Genomic DNA, 25,574 nt, shown 5'->3' with positions numbered 1-25,574 from the left:
CTGTATGCGCCGCATGCCCATCCTCGGAACTAATTCAATATCGTTAGACACGTCGTAACTCAAACCAAATGACTAACTTCAACTATGCTAACTTGATACCACGACCTAAGTTGAGATTTTCGTGGCAAAATGGAGAGGGGTCGATAGTGTTGCTTAATATCTATGTTTCAATTTTGTCGATAGTTTGCACATCGAGTTTTTAAAGTACAAAAATATAATTTTATTAATCTCTCATCTTTACGTCTGTATTAAAATTAATTGAGAGTTTCTTTTGTATTAAAATTGTAGTGATGACACAATTATGTTAAAGAACTCGAAAATCCTAAGACAATTTTTCATCGCTTGCAGGCAAAGTTCCTGATAGTTTATTTGTAACTTATCTGTTATATATTCCACAGCTTGTAGTTTCAACTGATAACACCAGCAACCCTATTTTTTAGATAGTGTTCCATGCCACACAACTATTTAAAAGTTTATCTAGGAATTATGAACCTCTATAGAGCAGTTTTACTTCAGGTAGGATGTAAACTCAAGGAAAAACAGCCCGGAAAATTCAATCGAATCGAAACCGAAACTGTTTGTAGTATTCAGATATTTAAATAAAAGTAGCAAATTTTTAGTCTATCGATAAAACATCGACTCCGAGCGTCCCTAAAAAGGCCAATAGACGCATTCCACGGGAATTACGTATCCCAGAAGACAGGTGTTGATAATGTTCCTCTGTTATTGGTCTACTCTGATTGTGGGCGATATCGTCTTATTTATTTGCTGGTATTTGACCGTGGTTTTATACGTTGTGTTAAGTTATAACGCTTGCTATAATATTTGTTTTATTAAACGGTTTTGCTTAGTTATTTATTTATTTGTTTGCTATTTTATTTTTTTGTCTAATCAATGCCCTAGATTAACGAGTAGAGTGGCGTGATGATTGGTTGGTACCTAGCACCTATTGAATTATTTTTTAGCTTTTAGTAAATGATAGTAGACATGATGTAGACGGTGACTGTACACCAGTCTTTCCCAAAGTGGGCGATAACGCCCCCTTGTGGGCGCTGCAGGCTTAATGGGGGGCGGTAAGAGACCCAGAAAAAAAAATCGAGACGTTGTGTAGAGGCTTGGGAGGCGTAATTTACTAGGAGGACTCTTAGACCCCGACTGAGAACTCGCCACTCGACTACAAATGGGGGCGCTAAAAAGAATTTATTCTCAAAGTGGGCAGTAGACAAAATAAGTTTGGGAACCGCTGCTGTACACTGAGTGGGCTGGACCATATTACGTCTTCTCATTCTATTCTACAATATACGTAATAATGTTAAAATAAGTTTTCTTTTGATTTTATTGATGAATGAAAAATAACGTTATTATTGTAATCAAATGAAAATGTTCCCAAAGATATCGTTTCGATATCCTTACCCGAAACAATAACTCTTAGGACATAATAAAGAAATAAATTTTATTCCCACATTATACTAATAAAAGTCGCATCTACGGTTATATTTCTGTGTCATAAATATAAAATTGCCATTCAAATGGCAATAACTATTTTAATATTATAAAAATATTCACATTTCTGCGTTTGTCTAGCGCCTAACTTCTAAGAACTCACACGGCGCGATTTTCACCCGCGCCTGCGGCGGTTTTATTTCAAAACTCACGGGAGCGGTTATTTGCACGGTTATTCTAAGAACTCACGGCGCGTTTTTAAATCGCACCGCATGCTAAGTCACTGGTACAAAATGGTCGCCCGCCGATCGGGCGATTTTCCCACGGGCGAAAACCACCGAGCGGGACCCGATTACAACCGCGCCCGCTGCGGGCGAAAACTGCGCCGTGAGTTCTGGCATTAAATTCAAATTCAAATTCATTTATTTGCACAGGAACATGGTACAATACAGATGTCAGATAAAAACAATCAAGTTCAACATGTTTCGTCTACAAGACATGCAAAAATTTCATAGTCAAATAAATTAGTTTTTACATACTCGTAAGTATCTGCATTCTACAGAAGCTGCGGGCCCATAACCGTCGCGGGCGCGGGTGAAAATCGCGCCATGAGTTCTTAGCCTAAGACACCGCGTACAAAATTTTGCACAAAAAAAAACTTTTATCTATGTTTAATTTACAACTTTGTAATAATTTTTTAGCCTTAACTGCCCATTATTTATTTATTTTATTTATTTTAAGGACAGCCAACAAAGCATACACCTTATCTAATATAACCTTAATACATCAAACATTCTGTGGTGTTGCCTTACTTAAAGGCTGTCACGACATGCAAATAAGTGCACTACTAATAGAAGGCAAAAAAATTTTTTTTTCTCTTTTACATAAACCATGTTTAGAGTCTACAGTTCGGATTCATAGACTAATCTTTAGACTATTTATCCGAAACGAACAAGTCATGCAATACAGCTTTAAATTTACGGTATAGAGGTGAATATGATAAGGTACTTGATACAAATAAGGCCTACCTAACTTTAAATGCTTATAGGTATTTCAATAAATATTAACGCCAATCAACAAAATCAAGGTTAATTAACTTCTTCCATCCTTTAATTTTAGCAATATTACAAAAAATAACACAATTTTTAACTAAATCTATTCAAAATAAGCAAATTACGAAACCACTGATTTTGGCTTTATTAAATCACCTACACGGAATAAGGCCTATATGATTTAAATGCCTCTAGACCTTAAAATTGTGATTGTATTAAACAAAATGCGGTCTCATAACATTAAACACGTCGATTTGTTTGCGTTATCAAAATTTTACATACCAAGTAAACAGCAATATACTGTACATCTCTAGATAAACTTAAATTCCACTTATTAAGAATTATACATAAATTATAGATAAAATTAAATATTCATAGTAACAAAGTAATGATTCCTTACATACCTATTATTAAAAAAAATATCAAAAACAAACAATATTATTTTTTTGCATAGGGCTTATTAAAACACCGTGTTCGAATAAGGCCTACACATAAAACCTTTCAAATAAATCAGTTTAGGAACATCATTTAGTCTTGAATTTTTGTAAACAAAATGAGATCTAATTTTTTGTTAGAACCAGGGCATAAAAAGGCTTCTGAATCATCTTTACGAACTCCTACACAATCTTTGTGATACCACCTAAAGCAGTCCTTCATGGTCGCGTATCTGCTACTTTGTCTTCGAGACAGGCATGATAATACCAACTTTTATTCTCCTTTCCTTTAGATTTATACATACGGCTTTTTTTTTCTTATTTTTTATTGGTTTTGTATTTTGTTTGTTTTTTTACAGGTTTTGTTATGTTTTTTGACACTGGTTTCTTTTTCTTTTCTGTGTTGTTAGTAACATTCTTATTAAATAAATATTTTGTTACTCTTTGACTCATTTAGTTTAATGAATTTGTCCGTAATCAGGTGTTGACATAAGTATCTAATATGGCCTACTATGCTGAAATAAGGCCAAGGCCTTATTAGATATCTCGCTCTTGTTGTCTTTAAAAATTTACAAATAATGCATCTATAGCCAGTAGTACAAATTAAGGTAATTATTAGCTAGTAAGAAATATTTAGAAACGATTACTAAGAAAAGCTTAATCTAAAACAGCATAATTTTACCAAAAATTTAAGTTGAAATCGCCGGATTTTTATAAGGCAGCACGAAATCACCCACCACCTTAGAAGAACGCGTGCCAATTGGTGCTGGGATCGTGGATCGGGACGCTTTTGCTCTCTACTGGGTTATAGGGCATATGAGTACGTGTCCTTGAAGTATTATCCCGGTAGGATTTATTTATCTGTGTTTTCTGATGTATAGGCCTTATTAGAACGTAGGCCTTATTTGTATCAAGTACCTTATTATGTCGATGCTCCCAGAAGATGACCGTGACAGGCGGCTAAACTGCGATTGGATTCTATTGATTGTTGAAAAATGGCCCAAGTTAGTCCTAAACTCTTTTGCTCGGAAAGCCATATACCTAGACGGTCTAGCCAGTTTGTATGGAGTGCTAAAATTAACCTGAGACAGTAGATCCCGGCAGTCGATTTGCCCATTAATAATTTTGTACAAAAAAAGGTGGTCATAAATTATTCTGCGATTGTCTAAACTATTTAAATTAAAGTATTTCAGTCTGGACTCATATGTAGGAAGGCGCTTTGCCAATCCACATTGACAAGATAGGTGCCAGAGGAATGTTTTTTGAATAGCCTCTAAGCGACGCTTATGCACCTCATAATAAGGGGTCCATATTACACTGCAATACTCTAAACCAGAACGCACTAATGAATTATATATTTTTATTTTACTGCCAATTTTTTTGAAGTCCTTACAATTTCGCAATATAAGGCCTAAGAGTTTAAAACTTTTTTTTAACTATCTTATCAACGTGGATATGGAAACGGAGCCTATTGTCTATATGAACTCCGAGGTCTCGAATAACTTCAACTTCTTTAATAACTTTGCTATTGATGGTAAACGACTTGTAGTATGGGGACTTTTTTCTAGAAAAATGTATAAAGTAACATTTATCCACATTCAGACACTGACTGAGTTAAGGGCTGGACATATAAGTCAAATTCTTCGTTTTATGTTCTAGAGCTAGGCTATAAACTTGTCTAGACAAGCAATCGACTGGATGCACTGATAGGTTTAATATTACTAGCATTTGCCTGCGGTTTTTCCTTTTAAAAGTAGATTCTTACGTTCAAAACTACACTCAACATCAAATTAATCGCACCTCCCGCGACAAGCACTTATCAAACGTATGCATCCCCACTTCCTACCAATATTGGCACCATTTAAAAGCCTAGTTCTAAACTTCATTTCATTAAAGGAAAGGTTTTTACCCCAAAAATGTGTCTTTAGAAGGATCCAGAGTCACTTCTTGAAAAAATAGGTAGTTACGCTTGAGCCAACTTTTATGGCTATAAAACTGTTTAGTTGGGATTAATCGCTATCCATCTGTTAAAGAGGACACGTGTGATCATTATTTGGTTTTATAACCATAAAGTTTGGTCTATATGATCCCAGAGGTGAGCCCAAAGTGAGGTCTTGATTCAAGACAAATTTATGGTATATGATAATCATTTATTTAGAAATTAAATGTGTTTTTCTTTAAGGATATTTATTGGGCTTTCAAATAACACCAATATTGTTGGGGCACCATGATTGTGTCAGAAGAAAATGTTTAAAGGTCGCGTCGCGGAAGGTGCGGTTTATTTGATGTTGAGTGTATATTAGTCAATCTGTGGGCTTAGTGTGAGTTGACATCAAACGCGCTCACTGAAAATTTTAGTTTATGAACGTTTCCCGCTAGGGGCGTTGTACAATCCGTGTCATTTTTTGACGCGCTCACTACTGAGCGCGTTTGATGTAAACTCCGCTATGCCCTCTGAAGTATGAAGATTTGTGAATAACTAAGTTGATTTTTTAAAATTCATTGCGGGTTGAATGACAGTTTAACTTTACCCCGGGACAAACTTGACCTTCAATAATTATTCTTTTTATAAGTATCGGTAACCCTTCGTACAAAGCTAAAATAATATGCTTGTGTTACGAGTGGGTTAACCACAATAGTTCAGTGGCGGGGTTCGAACCCGCGTTCCTTGGATCACGAGTCAGCCAGTCGGACTTCTTCACCGTTTGTAGTTCTTGCAACTCACGAAGGCGAGTGAGCTTTATTTGTGTGTGTACGTGTACGAGCACATAACGATAGTCTAATGTCTGTCAAAACTTTTGAAAAACGAACAGTAGCGAGCCACCACACATGTAAAGCTCACTCGCCTTCGTGATTTGCATCAACTAAAGCCCGGTCTGTGAGCACGTAGAATTTTGTCCAATGACCCCAAGCTACCCATCCTTATCGCTCGAGCGTAATTATATTGCTCATTGGACAAAATTCTACGTGCTCACAGACCAGACTATATCTGTTGCTGCTTCAAAATTGATTTTATTTTTTGATTAAATACTGCAAAAGGGAATAAGGACGTATAAGGATATATTTGAATTTCATACAAATCCCATACATATTCAAAGGCACAATAAGTACGTACCGTCTTCAAATATTATCTTTTGTCCCGACGGTGTTTACGTGTATTCTCCCAAAACCAGGATTTGTGATTCAAATTCCTGTATAATGTATGAAAGGCTGCTTAGAAAGAAATGTCTTTCTGAATAGATGAATAAAATTTCATTTGTCTGATAAATAAGCAAATGTTTTCGTCTGGTTGCTTTACTTTATCTATATACCTACTTATAATAAATCTGTAGAGAGGTCAATTCTGTTCATGAAATATATTTTCAAAATAACTATCAGAGGGTGATTGATTAGTGATCGATACTGATGCCAAAAATGCAATCAGTAAATTTTTTGTCTGTCTGTCTGTCCGTCTGTATGTTCCTTATAGAAACAAAAACCGCGTAAGATAGATAGACAGAAGGGGGTAAAACGGGATCCACGCGTACGAAGTCGCGAGCGGGCACTAGTTAAAAATATTTTCATTAATAGGGATGTTTCCTGGGTAAAAAAGCAAGAGTTTGAATTAGTCCGTCGGTTAACTTGTGAAAAAATAGGTACTCGATACGAATTTTTCACTTTTTCAAACTAATGAAAATCTATTATCATGACTTAAATTATGATTCTGAAGAGTAGATACTTGGTATAATGTACAGGCACTTAAAATTCGGAACGTGCTTCCTTACGCATCTACGATCTCTTGAAGAAAGCACTTGAAAAATTCATTTTGATAACCTATAATTCGGTAGCTTGTGTGTGGTTTCTAAAGCATTTGATAAGGAAAAGGACGTATTTAAAATTTACACACACTATCAAAGTACTAACGGGAAACTTTATGCCATTCCCTTCCAGTCACCTAATGTGACGTCGACATTCTCCAAACGTAAAAAAGACTACGATTTTTTTTAATCAGGTACGCTCTTTTTGAGAAGTTTTCTTCCGTTTTTCTCCTCCCTAAATCTTTTTCCCAACCGACCAAATAAAATCGGCAGTGGGAAATCGCGTATGTGACTGTACCAGGCAGTCTGCCAACAGAGAGAGATGGCGGGAGATCGTGCGGAGAGCTGTCCGCCTCTACAACCGATGTGAACGCCTCAACGTGACCACGGCCGCTCTGCCAAGAGCGAAACGAATAGAAGAAGAAATCTTCTTAGATCATTACAAATAGGCGATTGTATTCTATAAAATGCAAAAAGGACCACTAAAATTGTTTGTTTAAAAAAACAAGACGCGTGTAACTTATTATTTTTATCTACGGCCCTCGGAACCGGCAAGTCCATTGGGTTAGGAACTCATGAAAATTTCCAACAATGTTGACACATACCACTTAGCTAGAGTTCGCTAGAGCCAGTCTACCAGTAAAAGCGAGATTGGAGCTATACTTGGATGAATCTAGACGTCATAAAGTAGGTAATATGATTTTTCATGTCATTGAAACTTATTACAATGGAAAAATGAGAAAACAGCTAATTTAAATAAAATTGAAGAAAGTTTTTATGTTTATGATTTCCATGTCCCAATCCTGGCAACTCTTGGTATTGGCGAACTCAATAAGAAGAAAGGTGCTTAATAAAAAGTCCACAAAATTCGAATAAATTAAAGAAAACTTTAAAACTCTATCTACCTATATCCAATGAGCTCATATACTAAATCCAGACGGATCATCATCATGATCATTTCAGTCATAGGACGTCCACTGCTGAACATGCCTCACCCAATGATTTCCATAATGACCGGTTAGTAGCGGCCTGCATCCATCGCCTTCCTGCTACCTTTATGAAGTCGTCAGTTCACCTTGTGGGTAGAAGTCCTACCCAGAACTTTGCTGCCCCATCGGCCATGCGGATGCACAGGTTTTTCTAATCACTATGTTCTTTTAACGTTATAATAGCTAGGCATATCATAGTTTGTACTGGAACACAGCCTTCAAAGGTGGCGATGCATATTTCATGCCCTTTAGCAAGCTACAACGCGTCTAGCATAATATCTATGCTTTTACCATAATATGTTTTATATAGTATCTGTTTTAGAAGTGATGAACAGGCATTCTGTGGTGCCAGGTGGGTTAAATAATTTTCACTAAACTTTCTTGGAAAAACTTGAGTATAAAATTAACCCTGCAACGCCAACGGGGTTACAAAAAAGTTTGTTATGTCATTGTTTGTACTCCTTCCAAATTCTTGTTATTTCCAAAAAGTACATTATGAATCTATTTAATCCATCCATAGATAATCATCTCCGATTTTTTGGAAAATCTTTAAGTACTTTTATACCTTCTAGCTTTCCGCCCGCGGCTTTGCCTGCGTGGAATTTTGTCTGTCACAGAAAAACTTTATCGCGCGCGTCCCTGTTTCAAAAACCCGGATAAAAACTATCCTATGTCCTTTCCCGGGACTCAAACTATCTCTATGCCAAATTTCATCAAAATCAGTTCAGTGGCTTAGGCGTGAAAGCTAGACAGACAGACAGATAGACAGAGTTACTTTAGCATATTTTATATTATATTTTATATATTATAAATATTAGTATAGATTTTAAAAAGTTACATCATTATTATTTTGTTAGAATCGTAAATGTGAAAAGAAAAGGAAAAAATAAACTTACAAGGCCATTAGGTATAATGTGAGAGAGTCAATAAATTGTAGTATAGATAGAGTGTATAGAGATAATTTATTTATTAGGTAGCTTAATTCCCATTGAGTAGGGACGATCGGTTTTCCAAAGATTGATCGCCTATTCTCTTGGTTTTCTTTCAAAGTTTCGATTAGATAGTGAAATAACAACGGCAACAATGCCTGTGTGTTTATCAGGGATTAATATGAATACAATTAATCCTCTAAGCTATTGGTACTTAATATGGGCACTATTTATTGGCAGGCCTCCCATTAGGTGGACCGACGACGTCATAAAGCCAACTGATGCCTATGTTCAGCGATGGATGAAATGATGAAGTTACTGATCCTTTAATAAAAATATCGGCTTCCCCCGCATGAATATTTACGAACGTCAAAATTTTTTCTATGTATAATATGTATGTATTTACAAAAAAAAAAAGTATTTAAGTATGTTTATATCCGTTGTCTAGTACCCATAGTACAAGCTTTGCTTAGTTTGGGACTAGAAGCGTAGTGTAAAATGTCCAAGGAAATTTATTATTATTATTTATTATTATTTTGGCTGTAGATTTTAATCAATGACGATAGATGGCGCTTTTTACCCACATCTTTTATTTATTGAAATTTAATTTGAAACATATCGTCATAAATTATAGCCTATATTATTATGTTAATCTGGGTTATAAACAATAATACTGTAAAGTTTTAACAAAATCCGTTCTGTAGTTTTTGCGTGAAAGAGTAACAAACATCCAGACATCCAATTAGTAGGATAGGACTACTTAGCGGCTGCCCGCGACTTCGTACGCGTGGACCCCGTTTTATCCTTAGGGGTGAACTTTCGAGTTTTCTTAGGGTTTTCCCGGAAACTATTCGAAATTTTCTCGCCGTAAAAACCATCCTTGGACTTCGATGAACATTTAAAAAAAGAATTGGTCAAATTGGTCCAAGCGTTGGTGAGTTATGCGTTTACCAACACATTTTGCGATTCATTTTATATTATAGTTTTATGATGAAGAGCAACTTTTTACATTAAATTGGCCTACTTTCCCCAAAATTAAGAAAAGTAATAAAGTAAGAAACACTGATGAACAATTCAAAGCATGGCTGTATTATGACGTTATCGAGAGTCTTATAAAACTTCTCCATGACGTCACTCTATCATTCATAACCCGGCTGCAACGTTATTAAAAAAGTTACGACCGGACTAAGGTCCAAGGAAGATGTTAAAGGTCATAGCAGACTTATCAACTCGGAAAGGGATCAACTCCGTATCGCCTTTCGCGAGCTGTCATCGCCTTTCGTGCGCTGTCAACCGCGAGGCGAGGCGTCTACGTTAGGCCTCAGCCTCGAATTTAGCGGGCAGCGGGGCGGCGGCGGTAGCGGCGCGGGAGCGGCAGGATCTTATGCGTAAAATCAAATAGACCGGTTCTCGAAAACAGCGGCGCGAAAGCGGGCAACGAGCGGGCAGCGCACTCCTTCTTTTGCCTACAATAAATCGAGTGTTAGGAATAAATTTGAATCGAAATAAAATTGTCGCCGTTGTTCAGACTCCCGATCCCGCGGAGCTGCCCGCTAAATTCGAGGCTGAGGCCTTACGGTGCGGATAAGACAAATGTGTGTTGCAGTATGGAGTTTCATACAAAGAATACTGACCCTCCAGGTTGATAAGTGTGCTACGTCCTATAACCTACAAATAAATGTGTTGTGTGGATAGATGGATTTTAATCTTTCACGCAAAAACTACTGAACGGATTTTGATGAAACTTTACAGTATTATTGCTTATACAGCAGTCAGAGTTAACATTTAGGTTATACATAATTTATAACGATCTGTGACAAGCTAAATTTCACGCGGGCGAGGGCAAAAGCTAGTGTTTGTAATAAAGGGGTAATTAATTACATTTTATGAATGGAACCAGTTATTTCTAAGAATATGAATATTTTTAAATACGATACTTACCTACTTACCTAATTAATTAGGTACTTAGGATTCCGGTAAAAAAATAAACAGTTTTTTTAAAATGTGCGATTATATTATCTGCGATTTATGCCAATAAGGCTGGGAGTAGAATGTACAGGTCTGTCATGATGATGGCCTAGGAGAAATTGTTATTGTACGAGTAAAGGTCGTATACCTACGACCAAACTCCTTGGCCGCTCGCCTGGCCGGCGAGAAACTTCTTTTTTATTTTTGTGTATTTACGACTGTCACTTTTTTTCTCTTCTCTTGACTTTTCTTCTCTTGAACTAATGATGTCATGTTTTAATTGATTGTAAAGCCTTTCAATAATTAATCTCTCGTAATGTCGGTGAAGTAATTCGTTCAATGAACTACAGTTTTCGTATTTCATATTCCCTTCATATTTTATTAAAAATCCAACTACATTTCGGGGATTGTTACAATTTATCGGTTCTTTTAACATCGCAATGTTCGAGAATTTTCTTTTAGTTTTCCGCTAATGGAATGGAATTGTGACAAGCTGGTTTTTTATTGCAGGGATGTTATGGATATGAAGTTTCGGTTACGGATACGGTTACGGATATTATAATACCGGTTTCGGTTACGATTACGGATAGTAAATCATTTCGGATAATTTCTGTTACGGATATTAGAATTTTAAAAAGGTAAAATTCAAATAGCAAGATGCTGCGCGACTAACATACTGGTAAAACAGGCGAGTATATCAGAATGATAATAGAGATGCCAGACAAGTAACAAATATGTATTTAAAATTATGAAGATTTAGACTCCGCTTTTATCCGAAACTTTTGAATCGGTTTTGGTTACACTTACGGATATTTTTTTATTTCGGATATCCGATAGTTCCGGTTACGGATACGGATATCCATAACATCCCTGTTTAATTGTTTTAAAATAGAATGAATTGGTTTTTTCCTGAAAGAATTGGACTTACTGGAGTACTAATTGAATTCTTGTTGCTAATGGAAACAAAAAATACTTGTTCTAGTAAATTCGATGAAGGATTTTATAATAGGGCAATCTTTTGTGCTGAATAATTCTTTTTGCTCTTTATTTTTAAGAGACAAGAGTTCTAAATTAAGCAACCACAAGGTCAAGGCCAGGCCTTGGTCCTGGATTCGACACAGGTATGACACACTAACTAAAATATCACATCATCATCATAGGCCTCCCCCAATGCTTTCCATGTTGCTCGGTTGGTAGCGGCCTGCGTCCAGCACCTTCCTGCTACCTTTATGATGTCGTCGGTCCACCTTATGGGTGGACGTCCCACGCTGCGTTTTCCTGTACGCGATATCGACTATCGTAGCATTAACGGATTAATGTTTCTACCTACTAATTTTAGAAACTAAATTCAAATATACTACTTTTTTGCGCTTTTCAAGAATTACAATAAAAACGTCAATTAACCATTTTTGGATATCTGATACCTTTTGGATATCTGATTCTTTACGTCAAAAAATAATTAAAACTGTCTTAATAACTGAAGAACTAACTAACTTGTAACTTATCCGAAGAATAAACAAAGATATTGTTTACCGTGCAAACAAAACTTATCGACTAACGCTAACAATAATAGAGTTAATAACTGGATAGTAACTTTGGTATTAGCGAACAATGTTGAACTATGTTCTGACTTGTTTGCTTCCCGGCTGGATACTGGAGTCAAGAGTTTCGAGCCACTTTTTTTATTAGAAGCGAAAGGTCACTGACTGACTCACTCATCACGAAATCTCAGAAACTGCAAGTTAACCTCTGTATTAACGTCTGAACGCGAGGTCCCGGGTTCGATTCCCAAATGGGGCAGATTTTTCTGTTCGGTTTGGTTGGTTATAGGGCTTGTTCTAAATCCGCCTGGCTAGCTACCACCATCTTACCTAAGTCTGTCGCCATAACAGCAATGTTAACAGCATTGTTGTGTTCCGACAGTTAGAGGTAAGATAGCCAGTTCCTCCGTGGTTGAGGATTCCGGGTGAAGCTCGCTTCCACCTTCGGCCTGATCGCCACTTACCATCAGGTGGGATACAGGCCAAGAGCTTCCTCGTTGTGGGTAAAAAAAGTGCTAGGAGTCTCAAATTTTGCTTGGGGGTTCCTTTTATAACGTAGGTGCTCACTAAGACGGGATTTTGCAAAATTCAACCCTTAATGGGGTAACTATTCTAACATTATTTGTCCCTTTAAAATTGCAACTGCAAAAGACGTTTAGCAAATAAATAGTTAGAAGAAAATAAGCCGTAATAGAATCGAATAATAAATACACCTTTTAAAACCCAACTGGGCGTGTTATTTAACAACTCGCTCAAAGTACAGTCAGCATGAAAATAATAAAAGTATTCTCATGTTTGTTCCCGGGAAGATTTGGTGCTTTCAAGAGATCCATTCTGGGTATTATTTATTACTCATAAAAACTCTTTTTTTTGCAAGTAGGCTTTTAAAAAGTACTTTTACTGAAGGGTTTCAGCAGACTGCTTACTATGTAATAGGTATTTTAAATGTGAATGTTTGTGAGGATGGATGGATGCATGTTTCTTGTTTCTTACTTTGTTACGCGAAAAACTGCTGAACGGATTTTGATGAAACTTAATGGTATCGTACTATCGTAATGGTTTATACTTTGGAATAACATAATAATATTATTGTGCCATAGTACATAACAGTTATAACGATATGAATATCACGCGGCGCGGGCTAAGCTGCAAAAAAGGCCTATTTAAAATAAAATTTTGCTTGAAAATATTTCGTTATGCACTAATGCTTGCTATGCTGACTGTACACTACCCGCATAAATCTGGCTCTAGCCGGTTAAGGCTGCAAGCGACCGGATTTCACGGGATCCGACCGGATTCCACGCGGATTTAAGTTTTAGCGATTTAGAAACCATTTTACAGTACTTAGAATAATTTATGATTAGTTTGATTAGTTTTAAAAGCTATTTTAAACTAGCTTTTGCCCGCGGCTTCACCCGCGTGAAATTTAGTACACATAGGCATATCTAAATTAATCTGGGTTATAAACAATAATACTGTAAAGTTTCAACAAAATTCGTTCAGTAGTTTTTGCGTGAAAAAGTAACAAGTAAACATACATTATGACATCCAGTCATCCATACTTTCGCATTTATAATATTAGTAAGATGAAAATTATTTTGATTTCATTAATCATCTTTCTGTACATCGAGCTACACAAACACGTTAAATAGGTACAGACTACTAGGGAGGGACTAAAATAATATTCTCTTAATTAAAGGCTGCCACAGCATGAAATAATATTTAAGAAGTTGTATCTTTGAAAATTTTTAAAAAATTACGGTGTCAGATCTCAACTACTTCATTACAGACCGCGACCAACTCTCATATTTTCTACGTATCTCTTTTTTTTAATAAAATGACTGTCACTTTTTAAATGAGTATTAAATCATTTCATGTAAATTAGCCCGTCGCCATTGTTCTGGAATTGGCGGGAAAAATTACAGCTGTCATGGTGTGATTGGTCGAGCTTAATTTTACCACAGATAACATCGTATTTTTTCGATCAAAAAGTCCCTGCTCCTTTAATAATTGATTTTGATCTTTTTTAAGGCGTGCTACTCGAAAATAAATTATATTACATAAATAAAGTATGTTGGCTTTTGAAATACTCTTACTGTTTTAATAATAAAGTGGTAGGTTATGTTACTGACAATCAACTCTTATTTTTGGCTCTAATTACGACCTAGGTTAGGTTTAATTAAAAATTTACAGTACGTTGGATCTTTTCTCACGTCCTAACTTAATTTTAATTAAGTTTCTTAACGCGGGCCACTAATAAAAAGCAGTGTAGGATACTTTAGTCAATTTGGTCATTTACTTTCATATATTTTATTTATTAACTTTACAAAATGGATGTTATACCTAAATACATTTTCTGTGAAATATTATGCACTTTTAAATCAACATTTTTCAATAAATAAAACCCATTTTTGTCCAAGTACTTTCAATATGTCATACCTCCCATTTTACCTAATCTAGTTAAATCACTCATTTAAATTCCAGATCTATTATTCATTTTAATGAATTCCAGACACTTTTTCACTCTTTTTACTTAATAATGCGCTTTGGAACGGCCATTTTTCATTGGGTATTACACAAAAGCAGTTTAATAGAGATTTATGCTGTGCAATAAATTAATTGTGGTCTGTAATGAGAAAAATAACGTTTTTAGGTAACGTTATTTACTGAGTTTTGGGTCAAATGTCACACAAATTCGTTCGCCTGACCTTATTGGGCCTAGGTTGGCGCGTGCCCTGATAAACTTTCGTCGAGGGATTTCATTTCGATAAGCACATACATTTGTCGTTTAAAATCATCGAAAAGATTTTATCATAGCGCGCACCTTATCCCGGCTCGTTTGCATATTGGATACAATAAATCGCGGGTTCGATCCCCGTAAAAGCAACCATTCGTGTCTTAATTCGAACATAATTAAATATGTGCGTATTGATTTGGGTGTTTTCTATCTGATAATACCCACTGTCAAGTTATGTCAAACATTTTTGTGTATTTTACCCGTGTTAAAATTTATTTTTTCTTCAAAAGCTTTTCCTGAATTCCATCTATTTCTGTACCAAAATTCATAAAATTGGTTTAGTGGCGTGTAGGCATGAAAGCTCAATTAATATTTTTTTAAATGTACAGATATTTTAAAACAGTTCCCAAATGGTTAAATCAAAAGCTAGTTTTTTAGGTCATAAAAGTTGTTTTAACAATACTGATATTATTTTCAATGCAATAGACCGTCTAGGTATATGGTTTTCCGAGCAAAAGAGTTTAGGATTATCTTGGGCCATTTTTCAACAATCAATAGAATCCAATCGCAGTTTAGCCGCCTGTCACGGTCATCTTCTGGGAGCATCGACATAATATCATATTCACCTCGTAAAAGCTGTATTGCATGACTTGTTCGTTTCGGATAAATAGTCTAAAGATTGGACTATGTATCCGAAACGAACTGTAGACTCTAAACATGATTTATGTACCTACAAGAGAAAACAATATTTTTGCCTTCTATTAGTGATACACTTATTTGCATGTCGTGGCAGCCTTTAAGTAAGGCAACACCACAGAATGTTTGATGTATAAGGTTATTATATTAGATAAGGAGTATGCTTTGTTGGCTGTCCTTAAAATAAATAAATAAATTAATAGTAAGGCTAGGTAGTAACTAGGTTGCATCCATCTTAATTTAACTGTAAGAAATGACAAAAGTATCTGTACAAACAGGTATAAATAAACTCCATAAAAAACACCGGCTAAAGTTATAGGTTTTGTTAAAGTGAATGTGAAGCCTAAATAGTTATCAAATTTTTCTCTGTTTGTTAAAAGTTTCAAATTGAAAGGATAGTGCCAGGGTCTGGACCAAGTGTTGCCCAGAATCAACCCATAGTGCATTTTGTTCCTCAGGCCTATACTAATGTGTAAACCGAAGCGCACTGAAATCTATCCATGGAGTTAAGAGAAAAAAAGAGTTTTGTTTTGAATTATTTACATACAAAATATCATCGATGTATACGTACCTACTACGCATAAGATTTCGCGATTGTGGCATTAAATAACACTCGCTATGTTGAACTTAACCATACTGCATCCGTACACGTTACTTTAGTGCGATTTAGACATTTTTTATAAACGATCTAGCGCTGTTTTAATTGTTTGGTAAGTTGATAGAAATCAATTATTTCCAAAATGAAGCAAGAAGTTTTAGGTCTCTATCCTTGCAAACAATCAATTTATTGGTGTATTTTAATCGATTATTATTGAAGTTATTGTAAGCTAAAACTTCTTGCTCCATTTTGGAAATAATTAATTTCTGTCAACTAACCAAACTACTGCAACAGCGCTTGATCGCTTATAAAGAATTTCGAAGTCGTACTAAAGTAGGGTGTACGGATGCAGTATGGTTAAGTTCAACATAGCAAGTGTTATTTAATGCCAAAATCGCGAAATCTTATGCGTAGTACGTATACATCGATGATATTTTGTATGTAAATAATTCAACACAAAACTCTTTTTTTCTCTTAACTCCAGAGATAGATTTCAGTGCGCTTCGGTTTACACATTAGTATTGGCCTGAGGAACAAAATGCACTATGGTTTCATTCTGGGCAGCACTTGGTCCAACTTCCATATATGGATTGGCACTGTCCTTTGCAATGAAAGCTAGCATTGAAAAGACAATGCCGGAAATTGGCGTCTTTTTTTTTTCGCGCGGCCATCGACCAAACCTTGGTTTTTGATTACAAAATAGTGTAATAAACCAAACTTACTATGACATGTATACCTCTAAACTCAGTCTGAAATGAGTTACGAGCATCAGAAGTTTGATGATTTTCATACTAGATTTGCTGTTTGCGCGCAAGTTTTGTAAGAAATTGCAACAAAATAATGACATTGTATGTGTAAACAAACAATACCATCCATTAAAGGATCCAGACATCAGTGTGCAGCAGAATCAGCGCAATAAAAAAATAGCGCAATATTTTGTTACAATTTCTTACAAAACTTGCGGGCAAAAAGCAAATCTAGTATGAAAATCATTAAACTTCTAATGCTCGTAACTCAGTTCAGACTGAGTTTAGAGGTATACATGCCATAGTAAGTTTGGTTTATTCCACTATTTTGTAATCAAAAAACAAAGTTTGGTCGATGGCCGCGCGAAAAAAAAAGACGCCACCTTCCATACAAAATCTGGCATTGCCATTTGGCAACATTTTCAAAATATCCCTAGAGGTATGTTCTAATTTTAGCCCAGTTTTCACTCGGATACTCTGACATTTAATTTTATCAAAGTGAATACCAAAACCTTATTTAGAAGATAAATCTTATTTCCACCCCGTAATTAAATTTTCATAATAAACTCGTGTTAAGAGGATTAACCAAAGAAAAATAATGAATGTTGCTTCAACAAAATTAGATAAGTAAGTACTTATTTACCTTTGCTTGCGTCCCTTTGTAAGTCTTTGTAAAAATAAAATTGTTCATTACTTACTAAACAGCAGTAAAAAGATTTTACAATGTTTCGCTGATTTTAATTAGACATAGGGTACCTACTTAGTTTCTTCAAAAATACTTTTTTTTGCTGTTTTACCTATTTTCAATCTATCGTCATTCGTTAATCATATAAAAAACAGGTTATGGGTCAAGAAAAGAAAATCTGAATACTTGGCAGTATGGCATAATGCCTTTGCCTTTCCAAGAATGGAAAGAATCGAATACAAAAAAAGAATTTAAACTCAAATAATGACTTCCATGCAACTAAACTGTGAAACACTAAACTTTCCATTTAAACGCTCTGTCGCACAAAGCCCTGTAGCAGTCGTTTAGGTTAATCCGTTTCTTTCGCGCCGCCGCCATGATGGCTCATTTTGGCGCCAAAACGAATGCCGCCTGCAATTTCCCCCGCTAAGTGTATAATTCGAACAAGATTGGAATGTCACCGCTTAGGTTCTCAATCTTTTTTTTGGCAACGGAATACAAATTTAGAACAGTTGTTTTTGGTTTGAATTTTTCCTTTTTGAAGGAAAGAAAGGACGCAAAGGCGTTATACAAAAAGGCAGCAAATCGAACGCACAACGTTGCAAGAGCTCTGTGATTGGTTCGTGTGTGACCCTGTGCGTCCACGCGCACTGTAAGACCTCATAGTAATGTTTGTGAATACGGGCGTATATCCCTCCGTTACTAGTTTGAAGGTCGCGGGAGGCGCCTGGATGCGAGCGGCGCAGGACCGGTCTTTGTGAAAATCCTTGGGGGAGGCCTTTGTCCAGCAGTGGACGTCTTTCGGCTGAAACGAACGAACGAACTAGTTTGAAACCATCCACGAGTAGTAATTTAGTCCCGGTACCACCAAGGCGGAGCAGAGCGGAGAAATGTTTTGAAGCGGAGAAATAACCAAACAGATTTCATTCTGTCAATTTCATTCAATTTGAATGACATCTGATTGGTTGTTCAAAACATGTCTCTGCTCCGCTCCGCCTTATAAGGCAGATAAGTCTTAACCTTCAGCATGCGGAGAAACAAGGCTTCAATATCAAATATTTGTTTGACGAACCTCATTTTGCGAACTACGACCCCAAATTGAATATTTATTGAGCGTTTCGAAAATTAATTAAGCCCAATTCAGAGAAATCTGTTCCTTTGGGAAGAATTCCCTTCCCAAGTTCCGCCTTTGCGTAATATCGTAACCCACTCGATTTAATATGATAACATTAGTTTATAGTAAGTTAGTTAAGCCATCGTGTAAATATTAGCACGTGAATCTGTGTCTAAAATTTGTCCACAGGTAATAAAGAACAGCCACCTCATTTGAAATTGAAGTTCTGTTTTTAAACCAAAAACAGCCTTACAATATAGGGATAGGTTGACACAATGCTGCTATTTTGATTCAATTAGGGCTATTATTTTTTATACTTAACAGTTTAGGTAAAAGTATAAGTATACGGCACCACTGGCGATTAACATGGCCCTACTTTACAGTGATGCCATGTTGGTGAGTTCAAATGCAATACCATACAATACTATCCTTTCGCGCTAAGTTTGCCTGTCCGTGGAATGCGCGTCCCCTTCCCCAACCTCGATTAAACGCAATTAGTTAGTGATTGAAAGCAATTTATGTGTCTTATTTTACGCAAATACACAATTTATTATATCAATAAAATTAAAAAAAAAAATATTTAAATATAGTTTGTTCGTCACATCGCCAGCGGCAAACTTAAAGCGAACGGATAGTAGTCATCTTACCACTTCAGCGCTCACAGTTGGCGCCACTGTTTTCTCCACTAGCAAGTGACAGTTCCTTAATATTCTACATCAGTAGCGCCAACTGGTGAGCTAAAACCATAGAGATATAGAGAGATGCCAACTAGGTAATGCGCTGAGTTCGAAACTCAGTGTCGCATTAGAAATTGACTTAAACAAAGTAATCAAAATATGTGCTCATTATCCACTGCGGTATCAGTACTCAACGTTCGAATAATCTTTAGGACTACGCAAGCAATGTAAACTGTTTAAATTAGACGTCTGCAGCAATGTGTTCTGTTTTTGGGCATATTGATGCGACACCGGACCCGCCCCCTTGGCACAATATCTCCCTTTAGTTTCTGTGATCTGTGGCTAAAACGATAGCCGATATTATTTGTTATTATGACAGCACATCAAGCTGTTCACTGTATCATCTCATGCAGTCACAATAGGATGAGTTTGCATTTAAACAGAAGAATATAATTTTGTTCTTCTTTCTTTCGTGAAACATAAACTACCCAGCCATGCCACAATCGTTAGTTAAATAAAAAACACCTAACCCAGAAAACAGAAAAAATCACGGCTACACTAGAAGTAATGAGTCAGCCGGTGAGATTTGTCGAAACACTTCACGTGACGAATGGTGACGTGATTTAGCGGTGAGAGGCCATTTTCTGTTTGGTATTGTGAATATTAGGCCCAACTTGCGTAAGGAAAGTTTTAAGTTCTGTGTTTCTTAGATATTTTTTTTTAATTGGTAGGGCCCAAAAGATAAGGAGACATGTAAAGTGTCTACCTTTTTTATTTACTGTATTTTGACGTTCATAAGTGCCACTAGTGATCTAAATTGAATAAAATATTTTTGATTTGATTTGACTTATTTAAAAAATTAAAAGGAAAAACTAAGGAAAATAAAACAATTTTGACTATTTCATTTATAGCAGCAACTGGCTTTATTATTCAAACTGATGACTTCATTTGATCTGATTTATTTTCAGTAATTTAACGAACGTAATACATAGTAGGTATAAGGTTCTTTTGCATCTTTCAAGTAACATTTTGTTTTAACCACTGGACCATGGAGGCGGCATATTTGTATCGCATAAAAGATTTCGTTATTTTTAGGCGCGAACTTATCGTTTTTACACTGACTTCAAAAAAGGGGGAGATTCTATGTATTCCACTGTAAGTATTTTGTATATTATGTATACCAAACATACTTGGTAGGTACAAACTTAAAAAATTTAAATGCCTTAACGGGGAAATTTCTTCATATCGTGGGGCGAATCACGAAAAAGCGTAGGTATCTAACAAAATGGCGATATTGAGTTAAACACACCATGTTATTAAAAACATGCATTTTATAACCTCACATAAGATCGTCTGAATTATTTTTCAGGAAACCAGTTTTGACAGGTAAAAAGGGCCCGAAATGCATTTTTCCATAGGTACTTCAAAAATTATCTTTAAACGTCGCTCCTGTAATTTTGATAAAAATCAGTTACGCCTTTTCGTGATTCGACACACGACATGAAAAATTGACCTAAGTTGTCTATGACACGATTTATGAACTAATAATGAGTCAAGCTCAAGATGTTGTTCTAGTTTGATGGCGCAACTTCATATTAGTTGCGAATTGAAACTTGAAGGATAACTTGTACACACAACAGCTGTGACTTGTCCTTGAGATCGCTCTTATTTCGTGGAGAATAAGCGCTAATTTGCAATGTTTAATAAATGTAGGTAGGTTCTTAAATGATCAGTATAAATAAATAATAACCTAACTAATATAAATTTTAATGACTTGCCTTATTCTTTAAACCAGCTGAATGTTGCTTGAAGTGAAAAGGGCGACCTGTTAAGAAAGAAAATAAAATTAAGGACAAGATAAAAAAATTCTGTCATGTAGGTACTAACCGAAGAAATAAATAGCTATTCGACTCGACCTAAACGCATTGATCGCCATCGCGCACGCAGCCTGCGCCCCGATTGCGCTATTTGTAATCGCGTTTCATCTCGAAAAATTTCAGCGCGTTGATTTGGCTGAATCTTAATTCACGCGGACGAAGCCGCGGTAAAAAGCTACTACAGAATACAGCCATGTTTGACCTTCGACTTTGAATTAGCGCCCAAATCGATTTAGGTTACTAGCTTAATAAAGGATTAGTGCGCTTGCTTGATAATCTCGCTTAATTAGATTAAATTAAGGCCTGTCATTGTAATACCACCATAGACTACAGGCTGTTGTTGTGTAAATTATCGCCCGTATTCACAAACGATGTTTGCTTAAGTGAAGCAGCAAGTCGAACGCACAGCGTTGAATAAAGCTCTGTGATTGGTTCGTATGTCATAGTAATGTTTGTGAATACGGGCGTATGTATGAGACTGAATAAACATTTTTTCTTTCTTTCTTTCTCTTATTATAAAAACGCCTTTTTAAATTAAGGGCTTGTTCCCACGGAGATGTCCCGTTTTTTGCAGGATGACGTTTAAGTAGGTATACGTGTTTTAATATTAACGTTTAGAAGAAAATCCCGTATGCACAGTATGTTCAAAAATTAAAAATTCAGACGGATCGGTTTTTCGGCATTGCAAACAACATAATGTGTGTACTTATTATTATTGTGGTTATATTAAAACACGTATACTACTAAACAGGATCCTGCAAAAAACGGGATGTCTCCATGACAATAAGCCCTCAAGCTTATTGTGTTGTCGTCCGTACTGCGAAACATAATCCTGTCTCAACTGGGGAGGCTGTTTGTTGCGGCGCTTCTTCTCAGCACTTGCCAAATGTTGGTCTCGAAGCGCTGGTAGGGTAAAAAGATTATGAGACATGTAGAGGCTCCTTAAGAGCAAAATGACGATTTGTAAGAACTATTTATTAGTCCAAACAAATAAAGAAATTTTGACTTTGACTTTGACTTTGATAATCTTCAGGTATTAATTTCTGAATTAAACAATATCTATTATTCAGGGTCTTAATAATAAGCTGAGCAATAATAAATAATAATAATTGTGTTTCCTCTTTACGATGGTAACAGATGACGGAGTGGTGAGGTTACAAACGCACAAAAAAATCTAAATACTTAACATTCGGAAGGCAACAGGGGTGACTGGTCACCCCACTAGTTCAAAAAAGTCTTGATACGTTTAGTTGCTGATGTTGTGTCTTTCTGTGGTTTGGTCTATTCTCTAATTGGAGGGAAAGCTATTAGTCGCATTCGTTAACATATAGCGTTAGATTTCTGTTTTTGATATTTTGACACTGCTGGGGTGACTCATCACCCCTGTTGCCTTTTACGTATACTTTATTTTTTCGTGTTGCTAAAGTAAATGATTTGTTTTGGAGTAAAAATGGCTTTGTTTTCGGATGGTTAAATCGAAAAATACATTTATACACTTGCTGATGTCAATTTCTAAGATAAACGCTGCTCAGATGATAATAAGATTTCCAAAATTGAAGACAATATCTCAGTTCAGTCGGAGGAGGAAGACTTTATTTCCAATAGCAAAAAATTGTTACGACGATGACGTTCTACTAGCACAATTCGGACATAACGTGCTACTATGTAAGAACGGACATGTTTGGTCTTCTTGGTTCCATCACCTTGGAGTCAAACATCACGACGAATATAGTAACTGTTGCGAGAGATACGATAATTATAGAGCAATTACACATGACATTCTAAATATGAACTAGGGACCTCCTGAGGGTTCACCTTTAGCAAAGTTACAGAAGCAGGCAAGGTGAGTGCTGTCACAGAATAAGTAATAGTACAGGTACAGAAGGATTACTCCGCAAGACGATTTAAATAAATCCAGCAGTGGACGTCATTTGGCTGAAACGAACGAACGCATTCTGAGCAGTAGTCATGGTAGGTTAGGTTCCTATACTATCCTAAGAATTATTGATTACCTACATGGCCAACATACCTTTCAGCATCTTTGGGAAGCGAAAAAAAAGATAAATCCGGTGGATTTCTTTTCGAATTTAAACACCCGAATGCCGCACAATATTTATTTCTCTTTATACTTCGATCATAGAATTAGGTACTACAACGCACGCCAGCGTCCTGACGACGGGCGCGCGGGTGACACTCGACTGATATAATACCCGCCGGCGGGGCGCTTCGCTGTAGGTAATGGGGATGTTGCCTGGGTCAAAAAGCAAGAGTTTTAATTAGTCCGTCAGTTAACTTATCAAAAAATACTCTACTCGTATTTTTCACTTTTTCAAACTAATGAAAATTTAAAGAGATAAAGCGCCCCAAAGTTCATAAGAAGAGGCCCGTGCGTGACGTCAACGCTTGCTTAAAAATGCCGCACGTTGTGACGTCGTGCGCAACTTCAACGCACCATAACTATGTATTTATATTTTGTTAGATTGACAAATAAAATTATACGTGTCCAATATTTTTTGATATTAAACATTACGGACTAAAAAAATTTTTTTAGGCAACTAGCCTATTATCGGATGTACCGCGCGGAGTGAGCCAGGCCTGGTGCTGTGTCAAAGAAAACTGGACAAAAAAGTTAAAACATCTCATATAAAATGTCAACTACCCTCATGCCCTCAACATCGCAAAGATATTTGCTGTAACTGTGCTTAATGTTAAAAAAATATTTATTAAAAATATATAAACTGTTGAATGAAAGCATTTTTAGTTTTATATGAAACAAAGTAATAGATCTTATCATTAATTAGTTTGATTTTTCATCACAAAGCTATTTATTTCAAATTGAATTTTTGGGGTGACTGGTCACCCCTGTTGCCTTTTACGTATACAAAAAAAGTGTTGCCTGCCGAAGGTTTTATGTATTTAAATTTAGCACATTCGTAAATATAACATGCATAATTCCTAATTGTGTTTAATATGAGCTGCTGAAAAGTTTGTTTGGTTAAACGTGAGTTGGACAGTCTGAAAAGGGTCCTACTGGGAACTTAAATGAAAGAGTGGACTGTATTTCGATAGGGCTGGTTTAATAGCCGTTTACAATTAGGTTTAAGTACTAAACTAAACGACGTGGTGATATAAAATGGCGATCGCGAGTTGGAGGTCCGAATGAGTAGTAAGTGCTATGTACGGCTGGGGGCCCAAGCGAGTGTGTGGCGCGCTCGGCGGACGGCGCGCTGCTCGTGGTGGTGGGATTCCTCCCGCACGTCTCCTCCCGTGCGTCAAGACCGGTCCGCGACACAGTCCATTTAATGATTAATAAAAATAATAAAAAAACGGGAAAAAATATTCAAAGAATTTTCACGCGTCGCGTACGAATTCGGGGGCACAGCTAGTCTTTAAACACCTTTACTGCAAGTAAAAAAAGAATATCCACGAAGTTTTTTAACTTTAATAATAAAGGATGATGGGGTGCAGATTGGAACGTCAGTCAATGTCTGGGACGCATCGCACGCAATCCAATATACTTGCAAATTCGACCCACATTCGCATTCTTGTTGAAAAACGAGATTTTTATTCACAGTCAATGGTTAGCTGTGTTTATTATTACCCTTAATAAGATAGTGGGAATGTAAACTTTCCTTCTTATCTTCTCTTACTTAGGGTATCACTTTTACTTCCCACCGTTGGAACTTTATGGATGGACTATGGAACTTGATATTTTTACCACAAATGAAATTTTCAATTTTCACGTCACCCTGTATAAAGTTTTACACATTTTCGTGACCGACATTCGCCCCAGTTCTCACATTTTACACTTTTCTCAAGAAGTGAGCATAAAATTGGATATTTTACGATAGTTCTGAGACCACTATATTTCTGACACTTTGTAGATATCGTGGAACGTTCAGGATTTACGATATTACGTCCATTTAGAGATATTTTCATCTATTACGCGAATGATATAGGGTATGCAAAAATGATTTTACAGTTTAAAATTCATAAATTGTTGAAAGACGGTATCGAAATTAAAAAAACTATGTAGGTATCTAACCTGTATAAGTATGTATCTCAGGATAAAATAGTAAAATACCTTTAAAAAACTCGGTTCTGGGGGCACGGTAGTGACTCCATCAAGACGAGACAATGAAAGCGCCACAGGCACAAAATCTATTTTAGTACTACGCAGTAGGGGAGACCGGGTACAATAGTACCACGGGTCAATAGTACCATCGGCGATATTTCTTCATACAAGCGACGTTAGATTGTGTGCATAGCGTCAGAATATGCGCTTTTTGTG

General features: G+C 36.2%; 1 protein-coding gene across 3 annotated transcripts in view; it reads right to left on the bottom strand.

Moving 5' to 3' along the window:
* LOC135084469 (sex peptide receptor) overlaps positions 1-25,574 on the bottom strand; it is a 482,468-nt gene that overhangs the window by 115,255 nt on the left and 341,639 nt on the right. For all 3 annotated transcript variants that reach the window (XM_063979248.1, XM_063979251.1, XM_063979249.1), the window contains one exon: positions 21,185-21,231. The gene's annotated coding sequence lies outside the window, so the exon portion shown is untranslated. The remainder of the gene's footprint in view (positions 1-21,184; positions 21,232-25,574) is intronic.

This window comes from Ostrinia nubilalis, chromosome 26 (assembly GCF_963855985.1).
Source record: "Ostrinia nubilalis chromosome 26, ilOstNubi1.1, whole genome shotgun sequence".
NCBI lineage: Eukaryota > Metazoa > Arthropoda > Insecta > Lepidoptera > Crambidae > Ostrinia > Ostrinia nubilalis.
This window is presented reverse-complemented; position numbering and strand designations above follow the sequence as displayed.